The sequence below is a fragment of the Heteronotia binoei genome, chromosome 16, assembly GCF_032191835.1.
Source record: "Heteronotia binoei isolate CCM8104 ecotype False Entrance Well chromosome 16, APGP_CSIRO_Hbin_v1, whole genome shotgun sequence".
NCBI classification, from domain to species: domain Eukaryota; kingdom Metazoa; phylum Chordata; class Lepidosauria; order Squamata; family Gekkonidae; genus Heteronotia; species Heteronotia binoei.
The window spans coordinates 27,622,043-27,644,041 of NC_083238.1; the positions used below are offsets into that span (position 1 = coordinate 27,622,043).

The window sequence follows — 21,999 nt, forward strand, 5'->3', positions numbered from 1 at the left end:
GGGAACATACATCCATGTGCATTTGCTCTGTGGCCTTTGTGCTGAGGAAGCAAGTTTGGGACTATGGTTTTTTGCATGAGGGCAACTAATCCTATGCATCAGTTCCCTATGGTTCTTAATCTCCTCTGCAGATGGACCCAACAAAATTTGGAGGAGGTGAAGGGAGGGGCTCGGTCAGGTGTGTGCTTTTGAGTTCGGAAGAGACAAAGAGAAGCAGACAGATTATTGTGAGTTGGCTAAAGCCCACTGGAAATAAAAGAACAGCTGCTTTCTCACCAAGATCTTGGGCAAAAGAGTCTTCCAGCTTTGCCACTTGAAACACTTTACTGTATCAGGAATTGAATCTGTAACCCCATAACTGTCTGCCTGCCTGTAAAGTACTCTGTATCTAAGCTACTGTCCATACTTTTCTTTAAAATAATATTCAGCAAGATGGTTGATATAATCCATGCCAGGGCTATCGAAAGAGTTGGAATGAGTCGTTTGCTATAAAGTGAGATGGTAATGGTACATAGGCAAAACACAGCCTAGCATTGTACTGAACATTAAAGTTTGCTTAAGTGTCAGTCATAGAATCATAGAGTTGGAAGGGATCACCAGGATCATCTAGTCCAACCAGTATACTATATTTTTCTGGATCGGCACCCTCTCAGTGTACAGGTAACTCTGGATGCTGAGAGGTAGCCATGACAGCAGGATGAGTTTTATACCAAGCATCCCAACCCTGGAGGGTTTCTAAATATACTGGATAGGTCGACCAACCCTGCCTCCTGACAAACACTTCGTGCATGCATGACAATATCCTATCTTGGGGAGTGTCCTAGTGCTTGTCTCTCTGAGAACATCTTTCTCAATAAATAAAAGAAGTGGGCGGATGAAGCCCCAGCTACAAAACACAACTTTTGCACAGCATCAATGTGATGGGACAAATTTTGCCTACTGCAAAAGCACGTTTCGTTTGCGCTGCAGTATGCAGGCAGGGAAGTCTCTTTCCCATCCGGCACAATGCACAAGTAATCAGAACAGTGGGCTGTGTCAGTCCCAGGAGCCCGAGCAAGAGAAGCTGTCCCAGTAGGCCACTTAACAATAGTGACAGTCTGCCTGTCTGATTGCTTACTGCCACCAAACACTCTCTGGTTCAGCATCCTTCTCTGGCTTCTAGGGCATCAAGCCACCTTGAGGCATTACATCTGTTTTGCTCCCGTGCTCTAGATACGGTCCCCTGCCCGAGGGAAGAAGAGCAAATTTACTATGGCATTTATTTAATCTTTGCATCAATTCTTTTTGGAAACTTATGCTGGAATTCAGTTTGTTCAAAAAAGGTCCCCAAGGGTGAGGTCAGACGTTCATAAAATCCTGCTACGAGCATGAGTGGAGTCCGGAAGCATGTCGGATTTTAAGCGGTTGTCCAAACGTCAGCATCTGCGAATGGTGGTTAGCTCGTTCGAGTCCCGCGTTGAGACGACTGGGGCGCGGACTAATTTGATACTGCTTTAAATCAGGAACAAAATCCTTCTGACGGTTCCTGAGCGGAGTTTCTCTGTTTGAACGCTCCATCGTTGGCGACTCGTCGGAAGCGCACCACCGCTTCCCTCCCAAAGGCCCCTGCAAGTGATATCACCCGCCCTTATGTCTGGAAACAAAATTCACTTTTGAAAGTAGATGTGAACTAGATGTGAACTGATTTGAATTCCTGGGTTCTTTTCTGCACGCGTAGTGCTCGTGCTGGAAAAGTAGTGCCAACGGACTAGCAAAACTGTTAGTGATCCGACCCATTTAAAAGCGACGCGCTGCAGATAGCGGGCATCACTGCACCTGCGCTAATGCAGATTGACGTTTCATGAAATGAGGTCCGGTAGAGCAATCTGATCGACCAGCGATGGGACCCACATGGGATAGAACGGGAGCCTGGCTGTTGTCTGATCAGAAAATTGGTTGTGCGGATTATAATACAGGTGCGTTGCAGATGGATTTAATGGTGAGTGTGACCGCACCCCTAGTGGGCCAAAAGGTAGAATACACATATGTGAAACAATTTAGAATAAGGCCCTGGTAATCACTTTCTTCCATGATCTCTGTAGAGACTAGTGGAGTTATTCCAGGAGAGAGCTGAAGAGAATTGCCTCCCCAGCAATACTCCATCTCTAAGCTGTGGAGTCTTGTGAGCAAAAATTCTATTTTGTGAGTTACTGGCATTAAAGATGTGAGCTACAGCATACATTGGTTTGCTCTGGGGCCATTTTTCCTGAGCTAAGACAAAAACATGTGAGCTAGCTCACACTAACGCAGCTTAGAGGGAACAGTGCTCCTCAGTAGTATATTGAGTAACACCACTGACATTTTGTATAGATCGATGTCAACGTTTTCTTCTATCCTGTGCAGGATCCCAAGAACAGATCACAAACAAAAGCTAAAAACTAACATACTAGAGAATATGTTTCTCCTTTTTAGTAACAAAGAAGTCAAAGCAGCAGACCTAAGCTCTCCAACTGTTGTGCTCCAATAAATGTCATTCGAACTCGTCTAATGTCTTTCAGATTGGAGTTCAACACCTCCCATCACCAATGATGTAGCTTGGCCTCACTGAGCTTGTCCTGTAAATGGAGGTTGATTTAAACGACACTTCAAAAGGGCAGAGAGAAGGAATGACCCTAAAGCAAAGATGGCAAGAAATCCCGAACTGACAAGCAGCTAAAGTTGAAGCCCAGCTCTCACATTAAAAAGTTTCTCTAGAAGACCATTGGAGTCAGTTTTGTGAAATGGACATGCCACCTTTCTGTACTTAGCACCATGGGAAATGCCAGCTCTCACCACAAGAAGATGCATTCAAATAAAATATCCACCCTACAATGTTAGCGCTGAAAAATGCACAGAAGAATGTGGTTCTCAGACCTCTGTTCCACTGCCGACCCCGACAGAATCTTTCAGGGGTTTTGTGGCAGTGTAGTCAGCAGAGGCTACTGATCTGGAATCAGAGGATTTTAAACCACAGAGGAATACTAGTGTGCACACATCCAAAAGCTTATTCGCTCTCGTGGAAGAAAAGCTTTCTGCACCCATCTTAACTGTGAACGCAGAACTGTCCTGATCCTTGAAGTCAGTGTGTGTGGGGGGGAGGGGGTGGGGGGGCGAAGATGGGCATTTGCATGGAAACTGCCTCTGCACACTGGGGCTGAAGTTGATAAAATGTGGTTCTTCCAGGTGCTGAGAAGAAGGAATATCTGATACAGAACTATCAGGGGGCTTCTGGATAAAAACAGAATTTCATTGAGTGGCAGCATCCCCATCAAAATACTGATCCTTCTTTAGGAAAGAGTTAAAAGTCACCATGCTTATGATTCTATAACCCTTGTTTTGGCGTTCTGCAAAAACAGCGATGACACTAAAAATGCTTGGGTTGGTTTGCAGTCTGAGTCTCCAAGAGGGGGCGGGGGGAAGAAGGATTTTTCAAAACATAAACTTCCAAGTACGCTGAATAAGATTGAACAGCCCTGCCCACAGAAGATTGATTACCACCTAGCACAGATGATCTCTTTAGACAATAATACCATGAATAGGACACCATTCCAATATTTCATAAGAAATAATGTTATTGCTAACAACGTCATGGGGAGAGTAGCATTTTGTTTTAATTGTTCAGACAACATATAAAATCATTGACCATCCAGCTGAATCCTTGTTATTTGACCACAGCCAAATGATTTTTTAAAAAGGAAGCAAGACAATTCTTTACCTTCCCACAGTTTTGCTCTAGTAAGTTTCAACTTGGTCAGGGAAAAAAAATACCTCACAGGGAGTTCAGGGCAGGATGTATAGGCCTCCAGAGTTAGCCACATCAGCCTTTCCCGTCATGCCTCAGCTACACAGCAGTGCAATAGGCCAAAGCCTGCACTGCCTCATTGTGGGCCATTCTGTAACTTATACTCCATCCACACTGGCTATATGTACTCAGGGAAAGAAATAAAACCCCTGCATGGGCATTTAGAGGGCTTGATGCTCCAGGAGAAGGAACTTTGGTTCAAGCTACTTTTGCTCAGCAGTGGCAAGAAGGAAGAAACAACTTGGCTTATCCTATTCTACCCAAGACAATTTAAGCACTGGGCACATCCACCATACAATCTCATGGCTGTAAGTGCCATACTGTAAGGACAGTCATAAAGTGCATCCCACAATTTCTACTCGCAATTCTGTCATTACCAGGGCTTTTTTTGTAGCAGGAACTCCTTTGCATAGTAGGCCACACATCCCTGATGTAGCCAATCCCTCCTGGAGCTTACAGTAGGTCCTGTACTAAGAGCCCTGTAAGCTCTTGGAGGATTGGCTACCTCAGGAGTGTGTGGCCTAATATGCAAAGGAGTTCCTGCTACAACCCCCCCCCCCCGATCAGTACTATTGCCAGGGCCAGTTCCAGGTTTTAAGGGACCCTGGGCAAAAAGTTCTTAGCCCCTCTCTCTTACCACGAGCTCCCCACACCCCCTCCTTCCCTTTCCCCACTCACATGCCTCCCCATCCGTGTGTTTTTCCCTTGCCCACTTTTGAGCTCTCCCATTGCCCAGGCTCACCAGTGCCTGCAGCCTTTCCCCCAGTGGCAATGGGCAGTGCACGTAGCCGGAAGCACCATGGAGAACTAGCAAATAACTTGGGGAGGTGAACAGCAGTGGGCCCTGGCAGGTGCCCCAATTCAGCTGATGCTGGCCCTGACTTGCATATACTGCAGTTCTAAAATCCCTTGTCCAGGATTGTGGGTTGAATCCTGCCAGCTGTTTTACTCACTTGTATCTAATTCCTTCCCTTACCACAGTTCCCGTACCACATGGCATTTGCCTATGCAGGCCCCACAATCCCCAGCATGTATTTTTTTATGGCTGATAGGATCTCTTTCCCTTTTTCATCAGGGGAAAAGCTAGTTGGATCAAACCCGATACCAGTCTGTGTCATAACTGCTCTGTACTCTGACACTCAAATGGTGCAACACTGATCCCCTATATATTACGGTTGGGCATATTGCTTGCTTTCATTGACTGTTTATTTGTTTTCACAATTTTTTCCCTTTGTCTTGGTAATCAGAATTCTCAAAAGAAACTTTTGGTCTGCTTTTTCATTCACTTTTGAGGGCTGAACAACCAAAGCACCAGGAAGAATGGCCTGGTTAGCTGGGTGAACTTTGCTAACTAAAACAAACTTGGGCTTCATCAGCACGTAGATATTTTACTATCACTGTGCAATAGCAACCATTGCAACTGGTTTTCCTGTGTGAACCAGCCACAAATGATTTCTGTAGTCCAACAATGCAGACATACAGCCTTAAGGTTTTTTAAAAAAAATTCCTACAAGATTCATAATGCAAAAAGTGAAGCTTTGTTTTTATTTCACATGTAAAATAAATGACAGAACTTCAGTCTTGAATATTCCTGTCGTCAGTGTCATCCTGAATACAGATTTGCTGTCCAGAAACTGCAAAACCCACTGAAAACAGGCTTAAGCAATTGACTATGGTATGACAGAGCTATCTTGCACTTCTTATATAGGCAGACTTCCTTAGAACTGAGTATCATAAAAATCAATGAAACAATACAAACCTCCATTTTATCCTCACAACAGTCCTGTGAAGTTGAAGCAGAATGACTAGTCCAGGGGGACCAAACTGTGGCTCAGGAGCCACATGTGGCTCTTTCACTCATATTGTGTGGTTCTTGAAGCCCCCACTGCCCTATCAACCATCTTGGGGAAGGCATTTCTCTCTTTAAATCACTTCTCCAAGCCAAGCCAGGTGGCAGCTTGGAGAATGCATTTAAAGCTAAAATTGCTTCTTTTTTTTACCTCTCCCTCCCTTCTCCCACCTTTCTTTCTTCCTGTCTTGTGGCTCTCAAACATCTGACTTTTTTTAACATCTTTTGAGTTTATTGGTTATAAATTCTTCATATATTACATCTTTGTGCGTTACATCCTGATAATGATATCCCAAATCATAATCCAATTAAACATCTGACATTTATTCTATGTGGCTCTTATGTTAAGCAAGTTTGGCCACCCCCCAGACTAGCCTAAGATCACCCATCATGCTTCATGGCTGATAGGAGATTTCAACCCAAATTTCTCCACTCAGGGTTCAGGGTTTTGACTATTGCACCACACTGGTTCCCAGAACAAGGGACCGCCTTGTTCAATTGCAGAAAATGTAAAAGAGACTGAAGTCAGTTAACTAAAGACAGAATAACTAAAGATATACCAATGTAATAGTTCAAGTTACCTTTTTTGATGTAGTCTAAGAGCCAGTGTTTTTAAGCCAATGTAATGCTGTGCTTACTTTAGAGGGATAAACTTTAAAAAGATCCAATGTGATATAGCCTTTAGACAAACACAGACTGGGGGAATGGGGGTTCAAGTCCCCACTCTTGTCTTGAAGTTCATTACGTGCCTTTGGTCTAGTCAATTTCTCTTAGCCTAACCTAACCTACTTTATATGGTTGATGTGAAGATAACATTGGGTAGGGATGATGGGGAGATACCCATGTATCTCCATGCTCAGATTCCCTCTGTAGTAAAAATCCCAAAAGTACATGATTTTTTTTTTTATTCCCTGGACTCCTGAATTCTAGTTAATGGTTGGACAGTTACCCCGACCTTTGTATTTACATGTATTATACAAGTTTTGACATATTGCTACAGGAAATGTTTTCCTAAGAAAATACAAACTCCCCTTAAGGATATGTAAGATCAATGTACAGCAAAACAGCAACTTTAGCAAAAGTGAGACAATATATTACAAATAAGCAATGCCACATGATTAACATCCCTTTGAAAACCCTGTATACGACAATGATGCTTAAGAGGGGTTTGTAACAAAAAGCAATAGTAAATGTTCATGGATGCAGTCTCGCTTTCAAGAGCCGAGCAGTAAATTGAATGTATTTTGTCAGTATGCCGCTGTCTGAGAGCTTTCTCCTTCCAAGACATCAAAGTATATAACAAGCTTATATATATGTATTGGCTATGTATACAAATAAATTACACAAACAATTCTTTTAAGTGACTTCTGCAATGCCCCTTTATCTAAACTGAGCATGGCTGCTGTCCGTGGTGCTGCAGAAAACTTCAGAGTTCATTCAAACGTATAATGCTGCTTTATCAGGTAGCTGACTTTCCTATAAAATGAGCTAGTTTGGTTGAAATTCCTTGCACCAGGCTACTGCATCAGTATGTGCTCGTTACTGTTCAGGGCCTATACTGCTGCAATCCACGAGTGAGATATCCCCCCCTGCTCTGATGTTATTGATAATAAAATCTTATTACGGGGCCAATATCTTTCTGAGCTGTTCCTAGATGCTTTAGCATCTTTCAACACCTATCTGTTACCCAGATCACCTGCTGTACCCACCACTGCAAAAGGTACTCTGTTCGTACATCTGCAGAGCCGTGATCGTGTGCAATCTGGTCTGCAGTATTCACACCCTTGTATGTATATTAGGGGTATATAAATACATGCAGGCGGACGAGGAGTGCTAACCAAGCATCTTTCAAGATTTTTTTTTTTGCGGAGGGAAATCGTGCTCCAAAATAATGAAGGAATACACACAAACACACACACACACACATAAACATAAACCTATAGCAGCTGTCTTGGGAAGGAAGCCCATTCATAAATCTGAGACAGAAGTAATGCAAAGAACCACAAATCACAGTCAGTCTGTTTGCACCTCATAGCCATTTCCAACAACATTTTCCTTCAACATCTTGAAATAAACAGGCTTATTTCAAGGCTTAATCAGTCAAATCCATGGTAATTCCCACATGGAAAGAGGGAAGACGTTTGTTAAGCAAGCCCTGATGTATTATTTATTTGTTCGCAAAGTGTGTCTGAGATGAAAGGACTAGTTATGGATGGCTGTGCTTATTCAAGCACGGAGACAGATCCTGATTCCCCCCCCTCCCCAATCTCCCAGTAATTTCCCACCACCACTTACATCCCACTGCAAGGCTGACAGTCATTTTGTCTAGGAAAAATAATCTCCCAGCAGAGTTATCATTAAATCATGCAAATAAAAAATCATTACCCAAGTAGATGCAGCAAAATGTCATAATCCACAGCCCATGCCCCCATGAAGCATTCAGACTGAAGCAGGAATCCGAGTAGCTTGTTCAGGCCGGCAGATTCTCTCCTACACTTGACCTAGACTGCCTTACATAATGAGGGACCAGTGCGGTATCCTGAATGTCATCCCTGGCAGGAGAAGCAAGTGCTGGCAGCCGGCTGGCTGGTTGTTTGCATGGAGATCACGGAGTCTCTTCTCTGTCTCTTCCCCCCTCCCCCTAAGTGCTCTCGCAGAAGAGACAAGATGAGCTGCAAAAAGCTGGTGCCTCTCTCACACGGGAGCAAACCGCCAGAATGGACAGGAGTTCTAACAATGCCGCATCTGTCCTTATGGCAAACCTCACAGAATCCCTGTCATATCGTCTGGAGGACTGCATAGCTGCAGCAAATGTAGGCAACAGAGGGAGAAAGGAAGGAAGGAAGTATGCTTGCCTGTGTATCTCATCATGGTGAGTAGAAGGCAGAGAAAGAGGAATCGAAGGTCAGTTTCTTTCTTTCTTTTTTTCAAACCGAAACTTCTGGAGGAAATGTTTTAGTTCAACAAATCTCTTGGAGCATGGAGGTAATTTTGTCAACCGTAAGATAAATCCTTTGTGTGCAATGCTATTGTGCATGGAACATTTCACATGTAAAACAGTGCAGTGAATGGATTTTTCTAAGGTCAAACTGCATGCAAACCTGGCTGTGTGAGTTTCTTGTCAATACTCTGGGTTACTGTTTTGAACTATTTTCTGTAGATGAGTATTGAAGGGTTCCTGACCTTATCGTGTTTGAAACATGTTAGTGCTTTTCTTGTGTGTGAGAAAAACAGTGAGAACAGGAACCAAACATTAAAAGTTGGCTTAATGCAGACTTTTACAGAATTTACAGAGATGTAGACCTGAGACTCTTTAGTGGGCTGGATTGTGCCAACTTTCCCCCATCAATCCCATCTCAGCTTCTTTTATGACTACAGCACCTGCCCTTCAAGCCTTTTTTGGATGTAGGTCCCACGATCCTCATCATAGCCTTTCGGTGGTCAAAGGGGACACCTTTTTGCTTTTGTCATTGGGAGAAAAGCTGGCTGGATCCAACAATGTTTCTTGCAATAGGAAATGTTATATATGCTTTGAATTCCTTCTCCCCCTCCCATTTACTAGACTGGAATTGAAAACGCAAATGTGTAGAGTAACTGAATCCTTGTGTAAAAAGGGGGAGGATAGCAAAATTATCTCTCAGACTTTCCTTATCATATGCTTTTGCTACGCTCTTCAAACATGTACAGATTATCTGGGTGATAATATAACAATCACTTTCCTAACTCAAAGTAAACATCTGTCCAGTCCAACAGTTTCTCTTTAAGAGGAAACAGAGTACACCTCCCCCTATTGTTTGTCCCCAGGTCAGGTTATCAGAGGTATATTATCTTTGAATTATCAGTGGGTTAAATATTGTCATTCGTAACATGTATTACCACTAAAAATGGAGGACTGGTTTTTAATTATCAGTGCTGGCAGTCACAAATATTAAAACATTTCCATTCTAGTAGGCATCGCCTTAACTTATGGAACTCACAGCCACAAGCTATGTTGGTATGAAACAATATTATGTGTTTACATCCCGCACCTACCAGACAGTTTGACTGGATGATCATAAACTGTAAGCCTTTAAACAAAAATAAAAGAGGAAAGAAGAGAATAATGTCTAAGATTTTTTTTTGTCTAAGCAAAAAAACAACAACCTTCTTCCTCTTTCTTCTAACACCCTGATCCTTTTCTTTGTTTCTAATACCCTGACTTGCCATTTTATATATATTGCCCTGATTTAGAACTTTCAAAGGTGGGACAGTGTGCCTTTGAAAGCAGCCATTGTGTTTCAGATGTGAACAAGTCACAGTCATGACTTACTGTTTTATTTCCAGTCCTTTTTCCTAACATTGTCTAATCCTGACTTTGCCTTTTTTCACTGCTACAAAATGAACTGAAATCCTGAGTTATCCTTCCACTTCATATTATGACCCCCAAATACATTTCTGGGGCAGTTGTTTTCTATGTAGATCATATCTGCATATATGTCCCCATAGACACACCTACAGGATTCTGACTCCCTCTCTTCCTTCAAAGCCAGCCTCAAAAAACATCTGTCCTGTGAACTTTTGGGCTTAAGCCCTTAGTCCACATTTTCTACTGATAGTAAGCCAACGTGCATGCAACATAACTGACAAACCATCCTATGCAGAGTTACAGTCTTCTACACTTATTGACTTCTATAGACTTGGAAGAGTATAACCCCACTTAGGATCGCTATTCAGTTCATCATCTCCATCTTCCTCTCCTCCTTCTATAGCGTTTTTCACCTATGTCAAACTTTAGACTGTGAGCTCCTCAGGGCAGGGATTTGTCTGTGCTTTAGGAATCAACATCATAAAATCAATGTATCTAATTTGCACCATGACCAAATGCGTGGATGTTTAAAAGCCAGAGACTAAAGCCATGAACAGACAAGACAGATCTTTCTACAAATCTGAAAGAGACCTAGGTTTTCAGAAACATCTGAAATCTAAATAATAATTGGGACACTACCACCTTGAAATAATAGAAGCAGCACTTGTAGCTTTAAGAAACAAATGACCTCTCAGTCATTATTGTGGGGGTTGCATGGCAACCACAACTGTATTGCCAGCCTTCAAGCCTCTGTTTCTGTCAGTAATAAGCAGGGGCAGGGCCCTTTCCAGGGCTGTTTGGCCTTTAAGAGAGGACTCATCAAGGACAGGTCTGGCAACAACAGCCGGACAGCCTGATACCACACAGTTTGCATGACTCAGCCAAAACTAGCTGCTTGGTACTGTTCAACAGCAGCCATCCCATGAAAATCAGTGGTGTGTAGTGGTGAGCATTTCAACTATAATCTGGGACATCCAGGTTTGGATCACCACTCTGCCATGGAAGTTCACTGGATGACCTTGGGCCAGTCAGACATTCTCATCTAAACCTATCTCACAATGATTGCTGTGAGGATAAAATGGAGGAGGGGAGAATGATGCTTTGGGTCCCCATAGTGCTGATATGTGGGATATAACTGAAGTAAATAAATACTAAAAAAATGTGACCACTCTTGCCACTGCTTGCCACTGCAGCAATTCCAGGGCCACGCGAGTGAGCGCAGTGGTGAGGGCAAGAGTGGCAGCAGCGAGAGCAGCAGTGGTGGCAGTGAAAGTGGTGGTAAGAGTGGTGGTGGTGGTGGCGAGAGCAGTGGCAAGAGCAGGAGTCCTCTGCACGCATGCGCAGGGGCTGGCCAGCTCCCCTGCGCTTGTGCACCATGCTGCTTTAGATCAGAGCCTGGGTGGGTGGGAAGGCCCAAATGGTGCCCTGGCTGTGGCTCCACCCTAGGCAAATGCCGAATTTGCTTAATGGGTAGACTGGCCCTGGCAAAGTCAATTCTGACTGTATACTTGTAAATTCCATTCTTCCAAGCCTGGGATGAGAAGACCTTGGTTAGGAAGGCAAAGCAAAGCAAGTTATAAAATACTAGAGAGAGACTAATTCTCACTCCAGCCTGAATGGTATCTGCCACCGGTCTTTTCTGACTATTCCCCACAACAAAGACAAGCCTCTTGGCATCTCAGGGAATTAACAAGAAAATCAGCTCTGCAAGGTAGGATTGCAGTCTGAGGTTCCAAACTAAGATGCTACACAGTAGGTGACTGAAAGCCCCAAACCTGGAATTAGGCTTTTGAAGTTACCAAAGACAACAATCTGCACCGGGTGAAAAATATCATTGTTTTATTAAAGTGCAAAACTATTAAAAATAGATGAGACTGTGAAGGAGACAAACCAAACCAAATCTATGCTTTTCTAATTTATCTAATACAGTTCAATAGTTACCAGTGCTCCCTCTAAAGCTGTGAGCAAAAATTCTACTTTGTGAGCTCCTGGCATTAAAGTTGTGAGGTATTGCGTAAATTAGTTTGCTCTGGGGCCATTTTTTCTGAGCTGAGAGAAAAATGTGTGAGCTGGAGACTAAAAAACTGTGAGCTAGCTCACACTCACTCAGCTTAGAGGGAACACTAATCCCAAAGGTTGTCAGGTTCAGCATCAAAGCTCTGGTTCCCAGAGACAAAGCAAGGCCTTAGTCCGTACAGGAGCAGCAGCTTCAAGATGGCTACCAAGCAAAGCTGAGCTGAGCAACCATTGACATAAGTCCTGTCTAATGGCCACCAAGCCAGAAAAATGCAAAAAGCAAGCTAATTTATAGAAAAGATTCTGATGGGTTCCAAGCATGAAACAGCCAATCAGAACACAGGACCAGATCTACATGTTTTTTGAGGGGGGGGCAAAAATAAAAAAATGGCGCCCCCTTATGGGCCGTTCTATTTTATTGTCCCATAGAATACAATGGGCTCCATACCCAATTTGGCGCCCCCCCTTTGTTGGCTCCCGGGGCAAGCACCCCCCTCTGCCCCCCGCCCCTAGATCCGGCCTTGAGAACCTGAGAGGTGATGTAACTCTCTCTCCCTGTTGCTTCTCCAGTGGCAAGAACAGTGTCTGATTCTGCCACTTGGTCAGGGCTGGCCCTAAACTGTCTGGCACCCTAGGCAAGGTCAACTTCTGGTATCCCCCTCCCCCACCTGCACTGATAATGTCACCAAGCCAATTTGTCACCCCCAGAAGGCTGGCGCTCCAGACAATCACCTAGTTCGCCCTGCACTTGATAAACTTCCCTGTCCGTTACATTTCTGCTGAATCACTTTCTTCTCACTCTCTGGCTTCCTCTGATCTTCTTGAATTCTAAACAAGACAACAAGGAACCAAAATAACAGCTGGGTTCTCTGAGGTAGACAAAATTGAGAGAGACAGACTGGACCAAGTGAGTTTTATGGCTGAGTGAGCATCTGAACTTGGATCTCCTCGATTCTAGCCAGAAAGTCTATCCCCTGTTGTTTTCTGAGAAAAAAAAGTAACTATTCTACACCCACAGTTGCTGTTCACTTACTAGAAAAAAAAAACATTTGTACACCTGTATTTTTCCTAAGGGAGGCAAACAGATGCTGGAAGCACAGAAAATGTATTAGAGAGTAATGAGTAACTCCCCCCACGCCCCAATCACTCAGTGTTCCTGCTCTGATCATATTTGGAGCTCCCTGTGGCTACTGGAAAGTAAAAATAGAAATGTCAGGAAATCTGATCATGGATCAACTGTATCTTGTGTACTTTGGCCTTCGGATGGAAGCCATATGGCTTCTGCAATGTATTTTTTTAAAAAATTGATTATTAATTCTGATGCTGCTGCTCTGCCTCTTTGACAGCGTAGGTGCCAGTATTTTTCCAGACTTCTTCAGCAGTGAACTAAGAAATAGTTTAACCTCTCTGCAAATATCCTGCCCTTCCTCAGCATTTATTTTACATTTTTTCCCCATCTAATGCTCTACTGCTGCACTGGCTGGTTTGCTATCCCTCATTTATTTAATCCCCCCCCCCATTAAAACCTTCCAAAACTTCAGCAACTGGCTCTTCAAAGTCCTTCCTTGTCTTAATGCTGATTTACATTTGCTTTGCCAGAGTTTTTGTACATCTTCATTTTTTCCACATAGGCGACAGTTTGATTTTTTTAAAAGGAACCTTGGTTTCTAATATACAATATATATATTTTTGCTTTGACTAATCTGTTAAATGTATGGTGCCAGGATCTTATATATATATATATATATATATATATATATATATATATATTGCTTTTTTTGAGCAGGAATGCATAGAAACACAGTTTCAGCTAGTTTTGTGTTTCAAATGAGTTCCTGCTGGGCTTTTTCTACTATAAAAGCTCTTATGCATGTGTGTGTGTGTGCGTGTGTATATAAATGCAACAGAATAACAAAGCTAATTCTTTGGAATTTTCTAGCATTTTAAAAGAAAGTTTTAAGAAAACTTTTGGGTGGCTCTTTGATTCTGCTGCTTAGTCATGCTGGCATCCACTTATATGTATGCAGAGAGTGAAATCCCATGTACTTTGGACATCAAGAAAATATAAAAAGCCTTTTTGCCTATTCATTCCACTATGGACATATGAAGCTGCCTTATACTGAATCAGACCCTCAGTCCATCAAAGTCAGTACTGTCTACTCAGACTGGCAGCGGCTCTCCAGGGTCTCAAGCTGAGGTTTTTCACACCTATTTGCCTGGACCCTTTTTTGGAGATGCCAGGGATTGAACCTGGGACCTTCTGCTTCCCAAGCAGATGCTCTGCCACTGAGCCACCGTCCCTCCCCTATGAGTACATGGGCTATCATGTCCTGGAATTATATTCTCCGGGCAGGAATTGCATGACTACTAAATTGTGGCGTGTGAGCAGAACACAATATTATGCTGCCGGTATGCTGTTTGTGGAGTGGGTAAAAGACATGTGGAGTTGGGGGCATGGTTTTGGGCAAACAGAGATTAGTCTGCTCTCTTATGTCCGCACAGAGGTTGGCCCAGTGGTGCGCTCTTATATCCACACAGTGGTGTGATATTATGTCTTCAAAAGAGGTAGCATAAACGAAAACACTCCGATTAGAGTCAGTAGAGAGCCTCAGACAACAGACAGCCTCCACACCCTGAGCAACATTAGAAGATAGAATTCTGGCCAACTGAAGAAGCAGCCATCACATCGCTCCAGGAGAACACAGGACTTCAACAATGCCCGCCTTGACTCAGAACTTTTATAATTATTTCACTACAGTGCTCCAGATACAAAGTTTCAAAAGCGAATAATACTTCAATTCTTTCATTGGGTGCAAGTCCAAGACACAGGTAAGCAATGGCAGATGGGGTTTACCTGGAAGAGGGGGCCCTAAGTGTGACTTAGGAATCGGCACAAACCAAACAACGAATTGTGATTCATGCTAAAAATGGCTAGTTTGTGGTTTGTTCTGAACTGGTTCGTCTGATTCCATTGCACCTGAACATGAACACAAACACAAGGATTTTTTCCTTGGCATGTTGTTTGGTTCGTGTTTGCTTCATTTTTCCAAAGAGCCTGGCACCAGCATGATTCCCCAGCGCCTGCATTTCTGGTGAGTTTACACTAACTGACTAGAAGTGGCAGCTCCTTTCTCTCCCCTGCACTTCTGGTCAGTTTCCAGTGAAACTGACTAGATGCTGCAGCTCTGCTCTTCCCACTCCCTGTGGTTTCTAGTCAGTTTCACTGGAAACTGAAGTACAGTGGCCAGAAGAGCGGAACTGTGGAGTCTAGTCAGTTGCCAAGCTTCCTGGGGGTGAAACCAACTGGAAGCTGCAGGGTGGCTTCCTTTTCTTTCATCAGCTTGACATACTCCTAGGAGAACAGTTTACTGGGGGCACCTGCTTTGAGCAGCTATAATTTGGCCCCCCAAAATCCAATTTGCGCTAAACTTGATAAGCTGGTAGAGGAGAGCCTGCTGAGAAGTCTGCTAGAAGTTTGGAATCTCTAGCCCACTTGGGGGCTGTTTTATGCCTTCCTAAACTGAACAAGCCAACAAACCACAATTTTGGGGGGAAATTAAAAAAAAACCACCACAAAATGAACTGAACTAGTGTGACCAGTGAACAGCCAGTGAACCCCAAACTGAACCACTATTTTTGCATTCTGTGCCCACCCCTAGTGTGACTCCTAAACATCCACCATCTGTTCCTCAGGCTCTCCCAGAAAAGAAATGGCTGGCTTCTGTTTATCCCCCTGAAATTATGAGATATGGCATACTGGTTTAACAGCCATCAGTTACTGAGAAGTATGCCTCTCCACCCCACACAGATGACACAGGATGAGCATGTATTGAGTTGGATCCTACAGATCTGTTCTGTTAACACGTGCTTTCCTCCAAGAGAAGGAGCTTTCCCTGACTCGAATCAAGAGATTCTTCTATTGATGGAAAAACCTCTACTACTGTGGAAAGCTCCTTCTATCAGAGAAAAACTCCTGAGTTAATGGAATAGGACTATGGGGATCAAGCCACTGTATAGTAAAGCACCTATGTTGGTCCCCAAATGCAAATTCCCACCATACATCTTTGCCAATGAACACTAGGAACTTTACGGTACCTGCTGCCACTGGCAGCCAACCACTCATAATGTCTTTTTCCCTTGCAGAATAAGAGCTTGAGCAAATGAAACAGAACATCCTGCAAATGCAGTCAGATGTCTGACTACATCTCTGTACTGTGGATGGGTGAGTAAAAATCACCATGATCTTTTTGTTGCCTCACCCCAAAAGGTGAATCTCCAAATGTAGATTTTCAAGTAGCTAGGCTGAGACACATGGAATGGGGGGGGGGGGGACACCTAGGTGGTAGCACTTGCCTTCCAGTATTGACTTACCAACTTTTTATGAGCATCTAGGCAGAAGAATTACCTGTTGCATCTGTTTCTCACTGCTCACTTCAACCCCAGTGTTACCCTTGTCTCCAAAAGGACAATTAGGCCAACATTCAACACATGCAGAGGCAAGGATGCTTTCTATCCCTGTAGCCATGTAGATCATGTGGCAACTAAAACACCAGCAGAGGGACCAGTGAAAAGCCAGTTGTTCCTGGTGGGACTGCCTTTCCAAAGTACATATCAGACAGCAGCATGCAAGCCCTTCCTTGAATGGAGATACAATGGTTGGGAGAGCTGTGCCTCTTCTTATGCATCTTTCTCGGGCACTTGTGAGAACAAAAGGTTGGTTATTCCAGTCTTCCTTCCCACTGCTCTCCAGATTCACTCTGTCACCAGTGGTTTGGCTGCCTCTGTTTTACTGAGAATTAGCAAATGGTGCAGAGTGGTAAAGCTGCCCCCTTGCACTGAGTGTTAAAGCTGCAGTACTGCAATCTGAACTTTTTGCTCACGACCTGAGTTCGATCCCGGCGAAAGCTGGTTTCAGGTAGCCGGCTCAGGTTGACTCAGCCTTCCATCCTTCCAAGGTCGATAAAATGAGTTCCCAGCTTGCTTGGGGGGGGGGATGTAGATGACTGGAGAAGGCAAACCACCCCGTAAAAAGTCTGCCGTGAAAATGTGAAAGCAACATCACCCCGAAGTCGGAAACGACTGGTGCTTGCCCAGGGGACTATCTTTACCTTTTAGGAAATGGCAACTATAATACACTTTTCTTGTTACTCATCTCAGAAGGCTCCAGAATGGGTTACCATGAGAGTTCTCTGCCAAGAAGTTCACCATAGCTACCTTCACCATGACTGAGTCTGTATCTCACCTACCTGCAGGGATATAGGGACAGAGTCCTACATGTCAACATAGCCCCCATGGTTTTGCCTGATGTGATGTAGCTGGTCTGCATGAAATAAAGGGATGAAGGAAATGGATAGCAAGGTTGAGGTGGTAGTGGGATAACTAGTAGATACTGGTAAAGGAACATAGGGGATACGTGGCTGGATAATGTGAAAGGGACATGGCAAGACCATCAGTAATTTCTCTTGTATGAATTCCTTTCAGTTCCTCACATAGAACGGCTCCTTTTGGCTTTGCTCCATTGTTATGCAATCAAAATTCAAATGTGGTTTATACTGCAGTCTTAAACATAATGCCCCAATCCAATGGCTTGCTTGTGCAACAGCTAAGATTGTTTGCATATAGTCCCATCCAAATTGCTGGATATTTGGAAAGGAAGGTGAATCTATTCCACCTCAAATCCCCTACCAAACAGCTGGTTGTGGTCACTCCTGCCCCCCAAGAGAACTCTGCTTGTTCAGAAATTGCTGTTTCAGGCAATACACAAGAAGTAAGAACATAAGAACATAAGAGATGCCATGTTAGATCAGGCCAGTGGCCCATCCAGTCCAACACTCTGTGTCACACAGCAGCCCCCCCAAAATTTATATATATATATATATATACACACACACACACACACACACACACACTGTGGCTAATAGCCACTGATGGACCTCTGCTCCATATTTTTATCTAACCCCCTCTTGAAGGTGGCTATGCTTGTGGCCGCCACCACTTCCTGTGGCAGTGAATTCCACATGTTAATCACCCTTTGGGTGAAGAAGGACTTCTTTTTATCCGTTTTAACCTGTCTGCTCAGCAATTTCATCGAATGCCCACGAGTTCTTGTATTGTGAGAAAGGGAGAAAAGTACTTCTTTCTCTACTTTCTCCATTCCATGCATTATCTTGTAAACCTCTATCATGTCACCCCACAGTCGACGTTTCTCCAAGCTAAAGAGCCCCAAGCGTTTCAATTGTTCTTCATAGGGAAAGTGTTCCAGCCCTTTAATCATTCTAATTGCCCTTTTCTGGACTTTCTCCAATGCTATAATATCCTTTTTGAGGTGCAGCGACCAGAACTGCACACAGTACTACAAATGAGACTGCACCATCAATTTATACAGGGGCATTATGATTCCGGCTGATTTGTTTTCAATTCCCTTCCTAATAATTCCCAGCATGGCGTTGGCCTTTTTTATTGCAAACGCACATTGTCTTGACATTTTCAGTGAGTTATCTACCATGACCCCAAGATCTCTCTCTTGGTCAGTCTCTGCCAGTTCAAACCCCATCAACTTGTATTTGTAGCTGGGATTCTTGGCCCCAACATGCATTACTTTGCACTTGGCCACATTGAACCGCATCTGCCACATTGATGCCCACTCACCCAGCCGCAATAGATCCCTGTGGAGTTCCTCACAATCCTCTCTGGTTCTCACCACCCTGAACAATTTAGTGTCATCCGCAAACTTGGCCACTTCACTGCTCACTTCCAACTCTAAATCATTTATGAACAAGTTAAAGAGCATGGGACCCAGTACTGAGCCCTGTGGCACCCCACTGCTTACCGTCCTCCACTGCGAAGACTGCCCATTTATACTCACTCTCTGCTTCCTATTACTCAGCCAGTTTTTGATCCACAAGAGGACCTGTCCTTTTACTAGGACCTGTCCTTTATATATAGAAATAAAGTCCCCAAAATTTCCATTTTTAATTATTTGTGTTTTAACACATGTTGGCCAAAAATCCATTTTTGTGTGGGAGACAAACTCCTGCCCATCTGTTATTGGCAGGTCTGTGCTCGCCTCCTCTGGGAAATGAAGTGTTTCCTGGCAGCACGGGTCAAATGCTCTCTTTCCTGAATCACATTTGGTGATAATATGGAGGGTAATTTGCAGTAAGAGACACAGAATAGATGCTTTGGCTACAGCCCTTGGGGCTGAACTGTTCCTGGTACTTTGGGATACCGAGTCCTAAGTAAATGGTTCAAACCAGGGGTGCCCAACATTGTGAATTTGTGGGCACTTTTGGAATTTGGAGAACAGGTAATAAGTGCCACAACAAAAAGAGTGTTTTGTGGGGGGGGGGGCGGGGTGGAATCTTAAATTGGCTGCAGTAGGAATCTGATTCTATCACAAAAGTTGGTAGATTCTTTAAAATGTTAGGAGGTTCCAAACCAAGCCTCCAAAGCTGGGGACAACTGTCTCCAAAGGGTGTTCCCTGTAGATATAAACAGCTGCAGTCCTCTCCTGGGTTCTCTCTGTTCAATTGAATTGAAAAGGAGGAAGGCCAGGCTTGGCTCTTGGCTCTGAAGAAGAGATGCTGTGGAGAAGAAGCGAGTGGGCATCAAGGAACACACTGGTGGGCCCAAAAGGAGACACATAGAGATGCTGGGAATAATTATGCTTTCTAACTTTGTAGAAGTCATTGCTATAGGAGTTGGCTCCAGTTCAGGCACAAAGAGATATCACACTTGGGGACAGACTTAGTTGTGAGGTTGCCAACTTTGGAGTGGGAAATTTCTGGAGATTTGGGAGTGTAGCCTGAGTATTGGCAAGGTTTGCGGAGGGGGGGGGGGACTCCAGTAGGGTATGATGCCATAGAGTCCACCTTCCAGAGCAGCCATTTTCTCCATGGGAAATTACACTTTGGAGACCAGCTGTGATTCAGGGCCCTACCTGAAGGTTGGTGACACTAAGTGAGGTTGTAGGTTCTGGTTGTAGGCAAGCTGGGTGGAAGCTGGGGCAAGTCTGCTTCTTCCCTTCCCCTTCTGTCATGGGTAGGGCAGGACCAGGTCCTTTTCTTCCTTCTCTGTACTAAATAAGTGATTGTTATCATACATCATATGGTTGCCAACTCTGGGGTTGGGAAATTCCTGGATATTTGGGATTGGACCTCAGAAGTGTATAGCACCATAGAGTCCACCTTCCAAAGCAGCCATTTTCTCCAGAGGAATGTATCTCTTTCATCTGGAGATCAAATGTAATTCTGGGAGATCTTAAAAGCCCACCAGGAGACTGGCAAGCCTAGTTAGTTGTAATCAGACACCTAGAAAAGACTGTCTTTAATTGATTGCCTCAGAAAAGGAAAAGTGCACACAAACCAGTTGTTTATCATGGCCTACCAAAGTTCAAGCCAAAGGATTTCCTTTTGGTCAACTGAACCAATTCATTTAGAATAACTTCTTGACTTGAAATGCTCTGAGCCCGAATCCTTGGCCACCTTCTGGTGTCCTCTTTGTTTCTTGACCTTCCTTTCCATTTTCAGTGACAGCCACCTAGGTCTTCCTTTTTAATCTCTACCTCCTCCTCATATATCGTTAAGCAGGATTCATGGGTTCTGATTTGGATTCATGGGTTCTGATTTGGATCAGACTTCTCTCACTTTAAATGCTGAATCTGTTTCCTAGCCTTCTCTGCTCAGCATTGCCTGCCTGCCTTCCTTCCTGTGCTGGCAGCTATTCAGAGATGGAAGTCACACTCAAAGCAAAAGAAGTAGTGTTTGAGTCAGTAAGTCTGCAGAAAATAGGAAGGGAATTCTGAGAACTGAGTATTAAGGTCAATTTCCAGAATATGAATAACCTATTGACGCATTGCATGGCGTCTATTATGTGGTCTTTTGACTTTAAGATGGTGACTCATCTTTCAAATCTTCCAGTACTTATAAAAGTGCAAGTGTGTTGAGATAGCAACACAACTAATAAGCATCCAAAGTAGCTTCTTCTTTTTTGGTGTGTCTGTGTGAAGTGCAGTCAAATGGTAGCTGATTTATGGCAACCCTGTAGGGTTTTCCAAGCAGGAGACTAACAGAGGTGGTTTCTTCCTCTGCATAGAGACCTTGGAATTCCCTGGGGGTCTCCTATCCAAATACTAACCAAGGCTGATCCTCTTTAGCTTCCAAAATCTGACGTGATCAGGCTGGCCTGGGCCTTTCTGAGAGCGGCACTTAAATGTTTGGATATCCCTTTTTGGAATTTTTAAATTCTGTCTATTCTGTTCTTGCTTTGAGAACATAAAGACATGTACTGCAAATTATACTCATATTATTCATTTTATAAACTAGTGCAGAAATAGTTCATGCATATTGAAATGAGCTTGTTCAGCTAACACAGATGAATCAGATCAAAAGAAAATGCAGGCATAATAGATCTCCCAGTAATTCGGTGGAACAATAGAATAACTAGGACACTAAAATCCCTGGGTACAAAACATTGGCAGCAATATAATATTAATAAATGATAGTTCTTATAGTATATGTATAGGAGACTGTATACATTTTAGCCTGTACTATATCTGTATATCAATATGAATATAAAAATACATTAAGGAACACAGTGTATGTATTATCCTTATATTCTTGGGAGGGTTGCAGATTATTGCTTACATATGTATTCAGTATGGTCTAAAATGTATGCAAACATATGCACAGAAAAAATGGTAATATTCTTTTATCTGACAAAGTTGGTTCTAATCCATGAAATTTTTCACCATAATACTTCAGTTCAACAGACTAACATAAGTAACCTGAAGTTAGCAAAAACAGTTAGTATCCCAGCTATTCTATACTGCATCTTACGTGTTCTCTTCAGCAGCGCATGTACAGAAGTGGCCTAACTTCCTTAATGTAAGAGCCACGTAGAATAAATGTTAGATGATTGAGAGCTGCAAGACATGAATATCAGATGTTTGAGAGCTGCAAGACAGGAAGG

General features: G+C 43.4%; 1 protein-coding gene across 4 annotated transcripts in view; it reads right to left on the reverse strand.

The window, feature by feature from the left end:
- The window catches only part of LOC132585169 (sodium channel protein type 1 subunit alpha), a 148,922-nt gene extending 140,617 nt beyond the window's left edge, over positions 1-8,305 (reverse strand). For all 4 annotated transcript variants that reach the window (XM_060256958.1, XM_060256953.1, XM_060256956.1 and 1 more), the window contains exon 1: positions 8,055-8,305. The gene's annotated coding sequence lies outside the window, so the exon portion shown is untranslated. The remainder of the gene's footprint in view (positions 1-8,054) is intronic.
- Positions 8,306-21,999: the final 13,694 nt, after the last annotated feature.